This window comes from Furipterus horrens, unplaced genomic scaffold, assembly GCF_987537825.1.
Source record: "Furipterus horrens unplaced genomic scaffold, mFurHor1.1.pri manual_scaffold_2, whole genome shotgun sequence".
NCBI classification, from domain to species: Eukaryota; Metazoa; Chordata; class Mammalia; order Chiroptera; family Furipteridae; genus Furipterus; species Furipterus horrens.
The window spans coordinates 44,869,384-44,882,999 of record NW_028327172.1 but is presented as its reverse complement, the minus strand read 5'-3'; the positions used below and the strand labels follow the sequence as shown (position 1 = coordinate 44,882,999).

Sequence of the window (13,616 nt, the reverse complement as noted above, 5' to 3'; positions counted from 1 at the left end):
ATAATAGGGTTTCAGATTTACCATTGAAGGAATTCCCTTCATGACAGTAAGTAGCTCCCAGAGTGTTGAATTATAACCCAACAGGTTAAAGAATAGCCATTGGGCAACCAGGGTTCCCCTGTCCTGGTGGATGTCTTACTCTTTGCTTTGACCATTAGGCTTCAAGTGCATCTGTATGAAGGTGTTAGGGAGGCATCAGGAAGCAACCTTCACACTTGTATCTCTGTCTCACCAGAGCATTTATTATTTCAGTGGTGAACCAAGAAGGAAGCACCCTTGTACCTGGCCTGGGTCACCATTCTCACCAATCTTTGCACCCGGGCGAACCCTCTGTGTCTGACTCAGCTCACTCGTTCATGTATATTTCCTGAACTCTATATACAAACATTCACTTGCCCAATCCCTTTTAGATTGCTTCCCTGTGTTATAGGGGATGGAAACTAAAGTAAGATTTCCCATGATGCACTACAGCTTGCGTTTCATGTGTAACCTGGGTTCCATGTAAAAGGTGTGCCCGATAAGACATGGAGGTGGAAGTATGCAATAGCCATGAGGACTGCAGGCAAGTAGATGTTGTCACCTGGAAAGCTGCTACAGTGGAGGTGTCTGGGTTTAGAGGCAACCAAGATGGAGTTTCTAATAGCCAGCCCCACACATAGGTATGAAGCAATAGAAGTCAGGATGGTGATATTTCCATTAGAAAACTCTCCAGGTGAGGTTGGTCATTTAGGCTGGTTGCATTGTCCCTGACCTTCAGTTGTGTAGCACTGAGCCTGATTCTTTTCTCTTTCTACTTAAACCTTTGTGGATTATGGCTTGTATAGCTAAGATCCTCAACTGATAGTTCACTTGAAGCATTGATCCCATTGGTTGTAATTGTCCAACTCCTCCAATATATAGTGAGCTCCCTGAGTGGAGAGACTAAGCCTGGCTTATTTCTATATCTTTAGTATACTTAGCACAGAGCCTAAGACAGAGAACGCATTCATCAAAAATTTATTGACTGCCAAATGAAAGGTTAGTCATTACAGTATCAATCCAATCCAGGTGACTGCATCCTTTGATGGCCTGCACATCTTGAGGAGTATTTCAGTAGTAATCACAGACATGCGAGAGTTGCCTCATTCCACTAAAGAAAATAGTCTGCTCTATAAGACCCAGCCTTCATGATGAACAGTCAGGCCTCCCATCTGAGGAAATCATGTTCACAGTGGAATCATGCTTATGTGACCTGTGCAGAACATTATTCAAAGCCAGCTGGCTCCCTGAACACTGACCAGCAGGCCCCAGGGTGCAGCAAAACAATATTCACTGTGAGTGGGGTGTGTAAAAGTAGGACAGAGAAAAATAACCAAATTTATATTGTATCGTTATCAAATCAATCTTAAAATATCACCAATGGAAAATTCCTCCCTGAAGAAATGTCACCCCAAACTGCCCCTGAGGACTCGTTTCATCTCTTCACGTGATCTGGGACTGCTTATTCCTGGGTCCTCCTAGTGACCAGACACAGGTTCCCAATTTTGTGGTCTCTCTTGTTGTCTCAGCAGTTTTTCGACGACACTCTCCCAAGGCGCTGGGCAGGTTTACAAGGACCCTTTGATGGCTGGGTGAATCCCACCATGGGAAGCGGTTGGCCAGCAGAGCGCAGTGGTTAAGGCTGTGGTGTCTGGCATCAGGCACCTGGGTCAAGTCTCTGCTCTGCCATTTCCTGCTGTGTGACTTTCTGTAAGGCACTTGCCTTCCCTGAGTCTCACTCTCCTCACCTGTACAATGGGAATAATAGTAAACTTTCTTCAGGTGGTTGTGAGGATTCAATGAGAAGCATGAGAACCGCAGTGAGAGCCGCCAGCTGTCTGAATTACAGGGCTTCCCGGGGTGCATTTCTGGGAATAAGGAAGCATAACCTCAGAGGAGTGTGCGGTCCCAGGAGGAAAGCTCAGGCCCTGAAAGGGCAGGTTCAGAAGGATTGGAAGGAGGTAACGGTGACATTCTGAGTGAGCGTATTGACTTCTGTACCCCCAGAATCTATGTTCAAGTCCTAATCCAGGTATCTGTGAATTGAGCTTATTTGGAAATGAGAGTTTTGTAGATGTGATTAAGTTAAGATGAGGTCCTTATAAAAAGAGGGAAACTTGGACTTAGAGACACACAGGAAGAAGGTCATATGAACAGAGGCAGAGACTGGAATGATGCTACCAGAAGCCAAGCAGTGCCCAGGGTTGCCAGCAAGCATCAGAGTCAGGAGAGGGTCGCAGAAAGTCCTCCTCCAGAGCCTGCAGGGAGAGCATGGCCCTGCCGACTAGGTGATTTCGGTCTTGGGGCCTCCAGAACTGTGAGACAGTGCATTTCTCCTGTTTGAAGTCACCCACTTTACGGTGCTTTGTTAGAGCAGCCCGAGGATACCAACACTGTGAGTGAGACAGGAGAGAGGTCCTTCAGGTCACATGGAACAGACACTGTGGGGAGGAGGACACACAGCTGACCATCCGTTTACCGCTTTGGTGCCTTGGGTCAGTTACCAAGACAGTCCAATCACTGAAGGCCCTCTGGACTGCAGCACACAAAGGTCTGGTCCCCTTGCCTCTAGGTGGGATGACTCCTCAGTGCAAGCTATGATTTAGCTCCAAACGCGCCTTCCCCATCAGGCCAAGGCTGGAGTTACCTTAGGCCACATCCACTCTCAGGTCTTTCCTCTTTCCTGTCCTGCTTGCCTCACTCCCTGCAGGGTATTTCTGACAATCACTCCCATCCCTGTCAACCACGCGTGGTCACTGTCATTCAGCATGTTCATTACATGCTTCCCCAGGCCCAGCCGTGCTGGCTGTGAGGGGTGGTGGTGTAGAGGCACTAAGGCAGGGCCCCGCCCTGAGGAAGCTCATAGCAGCCTGGGTGAAATGTACGTTGATTAATCAACTAGTGAATTAATAAGACATATTTATTGAAAACATATTATGTACTGTCCCAGGCTGGGCACTGGAAGGGCTGCAGGGAGATCAACAAAACCAGACACCAAGTTTACAGACTAGTTGAGAGACAGGCACCAATCACACGAGCTCACAAGTGAATGTAAAACAGCAACTGTGCCAACTGGGCTGTAAGGAAAGGTACATGGTGCTCCAAGAACCCCGAATACGGGGATTGGACCTGGTCGTGGTGGTCAGGAGCAGCTTACCAGAAGAAGAGCTGTCTGGGCTAAGACCTGAGGTAAGTAAGAGTTAACTAGGCAAAGAGGGGAGGGGACAGCATGTGTAGAGATCCCATGGCAGGTGGGAGCACAGCAAGAAGAAGGGACTTCAGGACGGTCAGCCAGGGGAGGAGGGTGGCTGGGACAGTATGAGAGAGAGAGAGGATCATGCACGATGAGTCCAGGTAAGCAGGCAGAGGCCAGGAAATGGTAGGAGTTTGGCCTTTATCCCAAAAGAAATGAACATTAAGGGTTTTCAGTAGGCAGGTAACGTGGTCATAAACAGAGAACCACTCTGGCTACAGCATGGAGAAGAAGCTAGAGATGCATTCTGGGCTAAGGGCAGACCTGTTAGGGAGCTCTTGAGCAGCACATGCGAGAACATGATAGTAATGTGGGCCAAGGTCACGGGCGATGGAGAGGAACTCACAGATTTGAGTGATACCCTTGGTGGTAGGTTGGATGTGATGTGTGTCTGGGGGGGAGGGGTTGATGGTAACTCTTAGTTTTCTAGTTTGTGCAAGTGGGTAAGATGTTGGTGCCATTTGCTAGAAGGATCCCTGGAAGAGGGGTAGAAAGTCCTAAATTCAGGCAAAAGTTCTTCATAAATCATAATGGTTGCAGGAATATCAGCTGTTACCATTTACTCATTGTAAGAGCATTTAGTAAAAGCTTGCTCAGTGCAGGTGCTGGAGATTAAAGGGAGGGACATTAACATGTGAGACACAACTGTGTGAGGCCTGGAGTAGAGACATTAAGATGGACACAATCTTTGGGGTAAAGGAGGTGCTGTGCTGTGGGGTGGGGCACTCAAACATGTTAGGCCTGTGTTTGGAGGTAGAAATGATGAAATCTGAAGTGAGTGCTCAGGTTCTGCCCAGGCTCCGAAGACAAAAGAGACAGTTCCTCCCTCTGGCCCAAGTTCTCGGGCGTCCCTGTGTGAGTGGGGTCCTCGCAGAGGTGTCTGGGGTCATTCACTTTAAATAAATAGTCAAATATCATCTCATAATATATATTCCTTAGATCAAGTGTTTGACAAGATTTCCAGAGTTTAAAATTTAAGACTTTTCCTTATGGCTTTGAGGTATTTCAAAGGCCCCTGAAATATCTCAAGGATTTATTCTTTTATATTTAATATATATAAAATACATGGAAAGCTTTGTCAAATAAGGAAATTATACAAGGATCTCCAAGAGTCTACAAAGTTCTAATATACTTTCATTTATTTATATTTCTAATGACTATCTTAGAATGTTATGTTGCAGAAGGATCGCGTATGTTGCAGAGCATTTAAGCATGTTGCAGAGGGTTCGTGTAGGTACCCACAGAGATCCTTAGACAGTCTGGCCGACGTGTCCTACAGACCAGGCGAGCCCTAACATACTGCTGCTGAGGCAGGTGGAACATGTACTCTGCTAAGTGGGACATGCTGTTTTTATGTCAACACTAAGTGGGCAAGTTGTAGAAGATTTAAAAGTTTTAAAAGAAAACATTGACATCATAAAACGTGCAGAAATAAATGCTGCCAGTGACTCTTTCTGGCTCGAGACTTTTTCCTATTCTCCTCTCTTCTCTGAGCCATGCTAATATCCTTAATAACCCCAATAATAATCATCTGCTTTTTCCTCTTAGTAGGTCCCTGTCTCCTATGCCTCCGAATAAGTTTTATCCACAGGGCAGTACAGGCTGCCGGTGACATGCTCCTACTCCATACCTCTCGTATCAACCTATACACCTCAGTAAGGAATATAGGGACAACTATATGCCCATTTCTAGCAGGAAGTAGCTTCAGAAGCCAGACCATCATCTCTTCTCCCCAGTAAAAGTAATAAAAACAGCCTGGAATGTTAGGGCCAGAGACGCCATTTTACTCACCCCATGACCCGTCGCAAACAACAGCCTGCAGTCACACCAGATGTCCTATATTTTCGGAACTACCACTTCCTGTGTGTGGCCTGTGGTCACCACTGGGGTTCTGTGTTCTCAGAAACCCCGTCTCCTGGTTTTGCAAGAATCAATTGCTTAATCCTGTGGTCAAGTCACTATGCTTTCCCAGATTCTGATAATCCTGTTACCCAGGAGTAATACACTTAAAAACCCTGCTCTGTTTCTGCTCATCGCTGCAGTCCGTTCGGACTCAGCCCGCCTGATTGGACATTGTTCAATAAAGGCTTTGAAATGGTCCACCTGACTCCTCCCATCTCTGGGCACAAATCTAACAGTCTTATTTAAGAAATACTTTCTCAATCAATAGGGACTATTAAAGTGAATTGACAGGGCTTTGTAACTGCTTGGATTTCTGGAGGGTGATGTAGGGAGGAGGATTTCTTTAACACAACCCTTGTATTTCTGGCTCAATAAATCAGGGTTGCAAGGATATTTGTGAAAAGTATAAGACATGGATCTTCTCCATAGTGAAAATGTCAGCATCACATCTAATGCCTTGGAACAATTCCTTGGGCAAATAATACAACCTGTAGAAATCTCTAGTCACAGAAAAACAAGGTGTGATTATAAATGGTTTATTTCTTTAGATTATAACATTCATCACAATTAAATTGCATTTGAAAAACTGTTACAGTACTGCTGATAATGCATAAAGCATTGCTTTTTTAATCACAGCAAAGTGTCAAGAGACACTTATCTCAGGCAGTAGATTTAAAGTCAGAAAGCACACTTTTGAGGTCAGACCCAGTAGATGCCTTAGATGTTTTGGGGGACATGAGCACTAATGTAAGCCACAAAACAGCCCTGCGTCCCTCCCACCCAGTACCCCATGCAGAAGCAGGCCCCTAGCAGAGGAGAGTTACAGCTCAGCAGGGAGGAGCAGCAGGACAAGGAGGCTGGGCAGCAGCAGAATGAAGGCTGGACTTTCTTTCATTCCTGCAGTGAGAGGGAGAAGAGAAGGAAAGGTTTCTCTGGGATTGCTTAAGACATGGGCCTCACAAGCTTTTAGAGCTTCACCCAAGGGTCAAAACACCAAGAGGGTGGGCTCTAGGGGTTCCCTATATGTGGCCTGCAGTTAGACTCCTTTGCCTTTCTGAGGGAGTGGACTGCGAGGACACATCCTTTTGGGTCTCCGGTTTTTTAAATGTCACCTTGAGTGCACTGAGCTCTCAGGCCATATGGGCACTTTACCCCTTCCATTGCCACTTCCCATGCCCTGTGCTCCCAGCTACAGGAGCCTCAGGAGGAAAGGCTTTCTTCCCCACATGGGGCCTGCAGCTCCCTGGCCACTGTGCTCTTTGTCCACCTAGGAGTATGTTTCCAGGTCTGGACCTCATGGACGTTCCTCTTTTGCATATTCTGTATACTCTGTATACTCTGTTCTTCACCAACCAGTGTAAACTGCAGTTCTGTTTCTGGGTGGGTTCTGGCTTCCTTCCTTGGGGTTCTCAGCTCAGCCTGCCTGAGATGGTGGGCAGCAGCTTTCCTCTGCTGGATTGTTTGCCTGTCTCTTTTGTTTTAATTAGGCTTGATCCAATTCAAACTTTCTGCATGTAAAAGCTCAGAGTCTCCCAGTAACCACTTGCTGTGGTCCCATTTCTACTGCAAATGTTTCCATGTTTCCAGCCGCCTTTCAGAGCATAAAGACTAATTTGGTTGAAGCTTTCTGGGACTCAGTCTCCCTGCAGCTCAGATCCATTTCTGGTGGGACCCTGATATCTCAACAAAACTTAACTCACTTCAGCAACAAATCCTGGAGCCCTGACTTAACCCAGACATTAAGGACAGGCTCTAGGTGCAGAGGGAACAGAAAGACAAAGTCTCTAGCATTAAAGAGATCACGAGAGTGTGAACAAATTATTATCATAGAGATGGTAGTTTCATATATGGCTGAGATGCATACAAGGTTCTCCATGAGGGGGAAAAAGAAGCTTTTGTTGAGTAATATCTATGTGCCAGGCAATAAAAGAAGAATTTGTATAATTCTCACAGACATACTACTGAAGAATCGCTATAATATTTGTATCCTCATTTTACGAATGAGGCAATTGAGTCACAGATTACTCAGGTAACGAGCCCAAATTCACAGAACTAGTGGTGGTTGAGTTGCAATTACCAATGAGGCTGTCTGACGCCAAGCCTGTATCATGAAGTGTGGTATAGTATTTCATTTTGTGTGAAAGTATCAAAGAAGACTTAGGATTAGAAGTGATATTTACTTGAAAGGTAATTACTTTACTCAATTGATAACGCCTTAGATTGGATGGACTATGGCATGAAGACAGAGCCTTCAGGCCAGAAGGAATGAGAGGTGTAAATGCACAGAAACCTGAGAGCCAGGACACCCTGGGAAAGCTTGAGTAAAGTGGAGGCAGCTCCTGGTGGCACTCTCTCACCCATCACAGGGCTGGACAGGTCATAGCCTTAGTCCATTACTGTTTCCAGCCATTGCTGACATGCCTTCGCCAAGGTGTGTGTTCTCTGCTTCTACCATCTCTAACCTTCATCAGTCTAGGCGTCATCCCTGTGCGTGTGGTCCAAAAAGGCCCATTTGTGCAAAGCCTTTCAGCTCTTTGATCTCCTCAGCTCCAGCCCTATTCACCTGCTCTTCGATCTAGCCAACAGCTTCAATGGCAATGCCCTCCAACCAGCTCAGACCCTGTAAGCTACCCGCACTGGAAACCTCAAGGTACACTACCCTGTTTTCTAACTGTAGCCCCTTCCACTCAGCTTCAACTCTCTTTCTCCTAGAATTCCTCATAGAGAACCCCAGTTCCCCAACCTGCCTTATCATCATGGCCACCTGCTCAGTTCAGGCACTCTCATCTCCTGGCAGGATTCCTGCAGGGATCACACTGTTCTGCCTGAACCAGGTGCCCTAACTCCCCTAAACCTTTCCTATGCCCACTGACATATCAGCAGTTTCCATAACTCACCTTCCCTGGTGCCCTCCTGTTCTTTCTGACCTTTTTGCACAGCAGGGAATTTGAGAGCATGGCTGGACTAGAAGCTGCCTGGGCTGCTCTTTATTTCAGGATAGAAGGCCTGTCTTTTTAGAAACCTAATACTCTTCAACAATTAATTGAAGGCCCCATTGTTCTCTTCCCTGTGGCTTCTGGTAGCAGAGGACCCCCTCCTGTATTTCATGATGGCCCCACGACTCTTACCTGGATCACAGTCCCAGACTCACCTGAGTTGTAGAAGCAATTGAAGTTACTCTGAAATTCTCAGTGACTTTCAAGTGAAATTTCATTGTATGTTTTTATTTATTTATTTTACGGTGACTTGCTCATACCCCTCATAGCCTGGAATTAGCACTTCCTCTTGAAATGGTTGGAGAGAGAATTTTTTAATATCAACACCTAAGCAGGTTTTGATGGTAAACAGTGCCCCCTCCCATTGTTAATAAAACTTTAAGCTACTTTAATAGACAAAAATGATGAGGAAAATTGGTCAAAACGTACTTTTCCTTTCCCACTGTAATCAAACTTCGTCTTAGAACCTCTATAAACTGTAGAACACGTCCGTGAGGTAAGAAGCTGAAGCGCTCTTGTCAAAAAATAATGGAAGGCTTTAAATCGAAAGTTATATGGTTTCTGACGGAAATCTCTCACAGCTTTGTTAAAGTCTATTGCAATATTCCCAGTATAGGCCACTAGAGCTGTTCCTTGGAAATCACTGAGTTGTCTTGAAGGGTCTGCTTCATTCTTTATTATCTCCCAGTGTTTCTGTGCCTTTTCCCATTCATTTTTAAATGTTCTATTCACTTCCAGTTCTTCTTCTAACAGCTGGGGTGCTTTTCTCTCCATTTCTTCAGTACAGCCCTCATACTGATCATCAAATGCATTGTCAGCCATGTCTAGGTCACATGAATTATCTCGCTCTGCCAGGCCGGTCATCACCTGTTAAGAAGAGGTAGTGTCCCTTGACCTATCTGCAAGTACTGCATACTGCCCAGAGCCCACAGTGTGGACTTGCTAAGCAAGAAATTTTACTTGTTCCTGTCATAGGACTCCTATATGGTACACACATGAAGACAGTCTTATTATACTATGAGTACTGTAAAAAGAAAAAATAGGCTTTGTAACTCTGTTTTGTTTCCTGATATTTAAAAAACACCTTTTCAAATATGTGGTCCCTAACTGGCTTTAGCGTCAGACTCAACTGTGGGAATTCTACAGTTTCAAAGATGTGAGGGGAAAGCAAGATCAGCAGGATGTTGTGGGGGAGGGGCTGATATACATTACCTGTTGGGTTAGCCGCTGAGTTAAGATCAGAAAGTGACTTGCTGTGGCTAGAAGAGAGATCATCTTCAAGTTCAAAAGTAACTGCAAATAAATATGAGATTAGGAAAGTGAGGTGTGAACATTAATTTCACTTTGTGTGTGCCGATGACTTCAAATCCAGAAGTCCAGGCTGCTATTTACACTGCTTTCTGTGCAGCTAACCAGGATTTCCATCTGGGTCCCGTACTCAGGGAGGAGTGACTCTGACCTCTGGCCTTCAGTAGGGAGCTGGTGGAGAAACAATCAATACTGGTTGGAGGCAGAGCTGCATGTCACTCAGATGGCCAGGGAGAAAAACATCACATTGTGGCAAATCTTTCAAGGTGCTGACATTTTACTCCCCGTTAGAGAAATACTATGGGTCCTTTCACAAATGCTTTTTTAAAAAAAGAAAAAAAAGTTATTCTCAAAGTTTTGTTAACCTGGGTCTCAATGTTAAGTTAATCCTTCTGAACATCTCTCAACGTTGTCAATTTTCACTATCATCAGGGTGAGCTAATATGCCTGACAGCTTTTGGGGCTTCTTGGTTGGAAGGACAGAAGTTGGTGTGGGAAAGTGGGGAAATTAAGTATATTCCTGTTCTGGCCTGAAGATCTAGGCTTGACTAACCATAGGAAGAGAGACGGCCCTTTTGCACAAGGGACCTTTTGAGACACAGGAACCAACAGTACTGCCTCAGTATCCTGGGTTATAAATTCACAATCTAGATTAAGTTGTTAAATTTAGGAGGATGGAGAGACAGCATGTCTGTCCTTCAATATGTTTTTCTTTTTGCCAGGTCTGACCTCACTTTCCTACCTGGAATATTTCTTACACAAAACTGACTTTGTGGCTTTGGCTCTTGACCTACCCCCAACTATAGCAAACCCACCCCCACCCCCCCAGTGTTCTGGGTTGTCCCAGTCCCCTCCAAACACCAGTCTCTCCTCAGGGGGCCTTCCTGGTTTCCTCACATTCAGAGAGCCTTCCCCTTCAGAGAACAGAACTGAGTTATCAGGTACCTGATTTCCTGTAGTTCCTCTGTGATTCGATCCTGGTCTGTCTCTGACAGAAGTGCCTGAGAAGGCAGGCAGGGCTCTGGCCATTTCATTTTGGGGAGAGATGAACTTTCAGTTTCAGATTAAAATTGAAAGAAAAGGAGGGCAGTTTATATACTATCTCCCACAAAAACCTGCACATGAATGTTTATAGCAGCTTTATTTATTTTGTTTTCATTTTATTTATTTTATTATTATTGCAGCTTTATTTATAATTGCCATAATTTGGAAGCAATCAAAATATCCTTCAATAGGTAAATGAAGAAATACATCCAGACAATGTAATATTATTCAGCACACACACATACATACACGCGCACACGCTATCAAGTCATGAAAAGACATTGAGGAAACTTAAATGCGTATAACTAAGTGAAAGAAGCCAGTGTTAAAAGGCTCCATATTGTATGACAGTCTGGAAAAAGTGAAACTACAAAGACAGTAAAAAGATCAGTGGTTACTAGAGATGAGGGTTGTGGCAGGAGAGATGAATAGGCAGAACACAACGGACTTTTAGGGCAGCGAAACTATTCTGTATGATACTAAACTGATTGGTAACATGTCATTATGCATTTGTCCAAACCCACAGGATGTGCACCACCAAGAGCAAACCCTGATGTGAACTATGGACTGTGTGTGGTAATGCTGTGTAGGTGTAACAAAGGTGCCACTCTAGTGGGGAATGTTAATAATGGGAAAGGCTATGCAGGTGTAGGGGCAGGGAATAGATAGTAGTCTCTGTATTTTCCTCTTAATTTTGCTGTGAATTTAAAACTGCTCTAAAAAATAAAAGACTTCTTTAAAATGCTTTGTTTCAAGTGAGACAGAGACTTGTTCAAATTCATAGTTTGAATCAGAAGTGCACCAGAGTCACCAGTATGAATTGTTATTTTATGAATGGATGGAGGAAGGAAAGGCCATCCTTTTTTTATGACTTAACGAAGACCATCAAAAATATGTGTATTTCTAGATAGATAGTGATATCCAAATCAATATGAGGGCCATAAATTTACTAAGCAACTGCAAGGCTTGTCTTCAGCCTCTGGGTACCACTGTGTCACCACCAGCTGTTTACAGTGGCCATCTGTTCTGACTGGTCAGTGCACAGGCCTTTTGAGGTACTTACCACTTAAACAGCACTCATGAATACATGCAAATATGGTCAAAGACTTTTAAGATTAAAAATTGTGTTTCACAGGCATTATTGTCATTTTCTGAAATCCATGTCTTTTTTAAAAAAGATTTTATTTTTTTAGAGAGAGGGGTAAGGAGAGAGAAAGAGAGTGAGAGAAACATCGATTAGTTGCCTCTCACATACCCTCAACCACGGGGTTCTAGCCTGCAACCCAGGCATATGCCCTGACTGGGAATTGAACTGGTGATTTTTTGGTTCATAGGCTGGTGCTCAACCTGCTGAGCCATACCAGCCATGGCTGAAATCCATATGTCTTTTAAAAACTAATTTGTTAAACAGTATACAGAAGAGAATGATTTTAGTTAAATATAGAAAAACAAGTCCCTTCACAGAATAAGAGAGTAAGACAGTTTTATGAATGGTTTCAGTTAAATATTGAAAAATAACTGTCTTCATTAGATAAAAGAGTAAGACACATAGTTTTGGTGAATGCTCCCAACCTTATCAAAACTGGCTTCATGACGCAGAACATCTGCTTTTCTGCAGCTATAGGGAAGAAGGAGCATTTTTCTCCTTACTTTTCTGAGGTTTGTTTTACTAGTAATTATTACTAGGAGAGCCAGCCTTTTCAAGAACTGAGTATTAGAATTGCAAGTTAGCTCCCAAATGAAGGGCAGGCCTAAGAACCTTAAAACTTACAGTATAGAAAAGGAAAAGGACAAAGGAGACTTTTTAATTCCTGCAATGTAATTTTAATTCTTGCAATGTCAGACATGTAATCTTTGTTTCTACAGTAGTGATAAACAAGTTGCTTCTGATTCTTCTTTTATGAAAATATCTCAACAAAAATCCTTGTATATTTGCATTTATGAGAATTTTTTTCTTGTGGAATGAATTTAAAGGAGTATAAATGATAAGTCAAGTTATTTTGTGTTTAAAATGTTGGTATATATTACTAAGTTGCCTTCCACAACAGTTGTCTCAATCTGTCTACTTCTAGTGTGTGTTTCCTGACATTTGGCCAGTACTGAGTATTGCTGATACTTTTAAATTTAGAAAACCAGAGTTAAAATGAAGTATCATTGTTGTTTTATTTTGCACCTCTTTGCTTAACTTGTACTTCTTTGATTATTGGTCACTTGACTTCAGGCATGTCTGGATCCAGGAACACAAACATCACCATCAATGCTTTCTTGCTATCTCTTGGTTTTGCTTCATTTGCATATTGGTTTTGTTTTTCCCTACTGCAAAAGGGCTTTTCCCAAACAGTCTTAGAACATGAGCAGCAACACCTCCAGATGACATTGACACTGCTTAGTATCCCAGCCCTAACCCTAAACCCTAAACCTTAACCCTGAACAGTAGATGGTAACTCAAATCTAAAGGAAGAAATGAATAGTACCAGAAATGGTAAATATATAACAATATAAAAGACTGTGTAAATATATTTTCTCATTTTTTAGTATTCCTAAAAGTTACAAGATTGTATAAAGCCATAATTATAACACTGTATTGTTGGGTGTTAAATGGAGGTGATGAATATCCATTCTGGCTCTGGGACCAGCTGCATCGGCAGGAATTGAAGCTCTTTATCTAATGTCAACTGCATAGACCTTTGATGGATTGGTCTTCACAGAGATTATCTGAAATGCTATAAGAGCGGTCAGTGAGACTACTTATTGGAGCCTCTGCTGCCATGACTAGCAGGTGCTGACCACTTTCATGCAGGTGAAATCTGAGGGCACCTCAACTCCAGCCCATCTCTGGTTTCTTGTACCAATGCTTGACTGATTCTGTGCTGTGTGGGTCCCACACTCACACCTGTGCTAACCAGAAGTGCAGGAAAGTTAATGCAATGGGGAAGAACTTTTGACCAACGGAAGAAAGGACTCAGCAGATAAATGTTTTCCTCTTTCTTTCTTTAGGTGACTAAAATTAGGTTGCATTTCATAAAGGCTCTAAGATGGCCACATGGACTAGAACAACTAGTCACTGTGGTGGCCAACTCAATAATGCATCCCTT

At 43.5% G+C, this 13,616-nt stretch overlaps 1 pseudogene across 1 annotated transcript; it reads right to left on the bottom strand.

Annotated features, from left to right (window-relative positions):
* Positions 1-5,993: 5,993 nt before the first annotated feature.
* Positions 5,994-10,475, bottom strand: LOC150018437 (T-cell ecto-ADP-ribosyltransferase 2-like; annotated as a pseudogene). The gene is made up of 4 exons (XR_016509202.1): positions 10,423-10,475; positions 9,382-9,462; positions 8,325-9,036; positions 5,994-6,070 (listed from the first exon to the last, which is right to left on the bottom strand). The product of XR_016509202.1 is annotated as a T-cell ecto-ADP-ribosyltransferase 2-like (transcript).
* Between the last annotated feature and the right edge of the window lie 3,141 nt (positions 10,476-13,616).